Source organism: Podarcis filfolensis, assembly GCF_964270895.1.
Source record: "Podarcis filfolensis genome assembly, chromosome: 7".
NCBI classification, from domain to species: Eukaryota; Metazoa; Chordata; class Lepidosauria; order Squamata; family Lacertidae; genus Podarcis; species Podarcis filfolensis.
Window position 1 is genome coordinate 2,976,621 of NC_139603.1, and position 3,882 is coordinate 2,980,502.

At 44.2% G+C, this 3,882-nt stretch overlaps 1 long non-coding RNA gene across 1 annotated transcript; it reads left to right on the forward strand.

Annotated features, from left to right (window-relative positions):
- Positions 1 to 1,250: 1,250 nt before the first annotated feature.
- On the forward strand, positions 1,251 to 3,150 carry LOC310767493. The gene is made up of 2 exons (XR_014550932.1): positions 1,251 to 1,720; positions 2,979 to 3,150. It is a non-coding gene; the product is annotated as an uncharacterized lncRNA (long non-coding RNA).
- Positions 3,151 to 3,882: the final 732 nt, after the last annotated feature.

Sequence of the window (3,882 nt, forward strand, 5' to 3'; positions counted from 1 at the left end):
ACGGCCCTTGAGATATTGACAGGGCCGCATGGTGTAGCTCTCATATCAATGTCCTGAGAGAGAAAGCAAAAAAATTCCTCTCCTCTTTCTCCACCCCATGCAGAATTGCAAGGGGGTCAGTGCATCTGGCTGGTAAGAAGATGGCCGGAGTTTGGAGCCCAGCCAGGGCTGGCTGTGGGCAGGATCCTGGCATTGCTGAGGGTTGGACTAGATGACCCTTGTTATCCCTTCCAACTCTACCATGCTATGATTCTATCAAGCAGCTAAAGGAATGGGTGGGGGAGCAAGATGCAGAACAAGGGGAGACACAACCACACACCCCAACAGCACCCTCTGGCCTGACTCACGGTGGTGGCCTCATCCCAGCACACTTTGACACCCCCCCCCCCGATTATTTTTTTCTGAATTCAGCTGCCTGGCAACCCAGCAGCCTGGCCCCTGTTTGCCAGCTGATGTCACAAAGTGCTGCTTTGCAAGCAAGCCTTATAGTGGCCTGCAAGAGGGATGTCTGTCAGATGATGGTGAGAGACTTGTTGAGACAAATGTGCCCAACAGTTATGATGAAAAGGAACTCTGAAGGTAAGAGGAGCTGCAAGGCCCAGAGGAGACGAGGGGCATGGATAATAATAATAATAATAATAATAATAATATTAATAATAATAATAATAATAATAATTACTAGCATCACCTGTAACTGGTGCATGTGGCTTGGTCCCCTTGCTTGACTTGTCCACAGATGTTGACAGCTTGGCAGGTCCTCAGCTGTGGTCCCCAGATTATATTTTCTGTTGTGAATATCTGGCTGCTTACAAGGTTGAACCATATGACCTTTCCATGCCTCTATTCTCTTAACTCTAAGGCTGCGTAAACATCACACCTTGAAATCACAGTCATTCCATTAAAACACGGGTGTCAAACACAAGGCCCGCCAGACCTCATCATGTGGCCCATGTAGCCGCCGCCGGCCTTCACCTTTTATTCTCGCTTCTTCTTTTTTGACACAAGAAAGCCGCCTCTTCAGCGCATGCGCGGCAGCCTACAAGCCAGAGAACGTCTGCTCTCTAGCGGCACCGGCCGTTCTACACAGGAAACCTCCACTTGTTTTTATATTGAGCGCATGCAGATACAACCGGCCCTTTGAGGGTGACCAAACTGCTGATGCGGCCCCCGATGAATTTGAGTTTGACACCCCTGCATTAAAATGTCAGCCTACAAGCTCATCGTTCCTAAACATGTTGTAGATCATTTTAAAGAGAACTTCCCAAAGTTTCAGGATCATGCCACTGTGTGGGATGGGTTTTAACAGGAAGGAGAGTACAGTGGTACCTTGGTTTTAGAACAGCTTAGTTTATGAACAACTTGGAAATAGAACGCTGCAAACCCGGAAGTAGGTGTTCCTTTTTGTGAGCTTTGCCTTGTTCAGCTTCCTGTCGAATATATTCATTTGTAAATTGAGTCCCCCACTGCTAATCAGAGGCTGAGTCCTGAGTCCCGAGCACCCAGGCAACACAGAGGTGATATTTGGAGCTTTTGTTTTTGCTATTTTTTGCGTTTTTGTTTGTGTGGCTTTTTCGTTTTTGTGACTGTGACTTGTGACTTTGTTTTTGTGACTTGTTTTTGTGACTGTGTGGAATCCAGTTCAGCTGCTGATTGATGGTGTGACTGCAGAAATGGATTTAAAAAAAACACACCATCCAAACAATGACTATCATCAGTGCATGTAAGGAAAAAATTGAATATGAACACATATTCAGCATGCATGTCCAGTCTCTGACATCTGCATACATGGCTGGGAGGAGTCTGAAAGCCTGGGGAAAGCCTGTCTCTCAGGACAGCCCAGACTAAGCTCAGCGCAACATGAACCGACTCAGGATAATGCAGCTTCCTATCTCCCCCCCAAAATGATACCACACATCCATTTCCATCACATATTCTTACTGCAGTCCCATCACAGATGGAACTACACCAGAAGGGTGGTAATAATAATAATAATAATAATAATAATAATAATAATAATAATAATTTATTTATACCCTGCCCATCTGGCTGGGCTTCCCTAGCCACTCTGGGCGGCTTTCAACAAAATATTAAAATACCGTAATGCATCAAACATTAAAAGCTTCCCTAAGCAGGGCTGCCATACTAAACTAAGCACTCCTTCATAATTAGCAATTTCCTACCTGATAAGCATGCCTTGTGTGCAGAAAAATGCGTAGATAGTAACATCCAGATCCAACCTCGCATGTACATACACGCCTTAGAGCAAGAGGGGGGTGTAATCAGATGAACAACAGATACCACTTTTAACTACCTCCAAACAGCCGCAAAGATTGCTATCATTCACCAACAACCACCTGCAGGTACACTCAACTTTTAATTTAAAAGGCCAAAACTCTGTAGTTAGGACAACAGTGCCTGAAAGGGTACGCTGAGCTGTTCTTTTTGTGACTACGGAATAGGAAACATTAGGCCCCATTCTCTTTATATCAAATCAGAAGGTGTTTCCTGGTACATAATGAGCATCATCAAAATCCATTAGCCACAGCTAATTATCAACAGCATGTATGTACACCAAATGAAACTGACCTCCTGTGTCTCACGTGGTTTGACAAGTGATGACAGCAATAGTGACCAATATTCTACTTGTCTATATGTGAGTTCCTACCACGCTCTTGCATTTCTCCCATTCATTTTGGTGGAGCTTCCATGAGAGATTTTTCCACTGGATTGTGGCATCTGCCAAAAGAGAAACAGAATTAAGCCCTTCTTAAATTTATCCTTTAGAGTGAAAAGATTTGCAATTATTAGTGTACATGAAAGCATGCAAAATGTCTCCATAATTTACTGGGTTTTCAGCTGCTCTGACATTGGGGCAGCATCTGGACATGCACTGCTCAGGTTTATAGATTTGTGCTCATTTCAAGGCAAATGAATGGATAAAAGTATTGTGACTGATTAACTGTTCTTTGTACTCTTAGGAGTGTATCATTATGAACGATTGTCCACACAACTCATTACTATGCCATTAAGCCTTGTGAATTATTGCTGCTAACAATGCTCTTCCAAAATGATGGACTGCACTTCCATTGACTTTATGGAGCAGATATCTTATTTACATTATACATATTTATTAAAATGAAAATTGCTGCTGTATTATAATCTGCACTACTTTGCTTTCAGGCTGACTTCTCTAATTATGCATTTTTGAAACCACTTTCAAAGCAGCAACAGTCTTCCCTTTGTATGAATCCGTTTGTAATAGATTTAATACTTATATTGGGTGACTTTTAACATATTTGAAAAGGCGGGGGCCTCAAAACTGCAATTCCCCTCTGCTCAAAGGCACAAACCCTTTTTGAGTTTAGCCCAGTCTTTTACCTTTGAGCTGAGCCACACTGAAAATAGGCTCACACCCCACCTCATCTGCTCCACAAACCTTGGCATATCCAAGGGAAAAGTATTCCTTATATGGGGGTGGGGGGGGGACCGTGGAAGGCGTAAAATTAGTCCAGAGGATCTCCAAAGGGCCTCTCAGTGGCAGCAAGTGGCATGCTCCAGGTATTACTTCCTACCAACCATAGAATTTGACTGCAGGCCCCCTGATTTTTGGCAGCGGACAACATCATTTGCCCCTGGAAAAAAGCCCCCCCCCAGGCCTTTCCTCGCCTGCTTTCCTCTCTTGCCCCCTGCTGCAGGTCCTGTTGCTTTTGTCTTGAGGAACAGGGAAACTGACAAGGTGGACAGAGGAGGAAATAGTGTGGGTTTGAGAAAGGTGGTGGGACGGCTAAAGTTTTCAAGCTAAGCACTTGGGTTGAGGAACACTGATGTGTTTGGGTGTGTGTTTTTTTAGCGTCTGACTTAACGGCCAATCAGTGCAGCCCA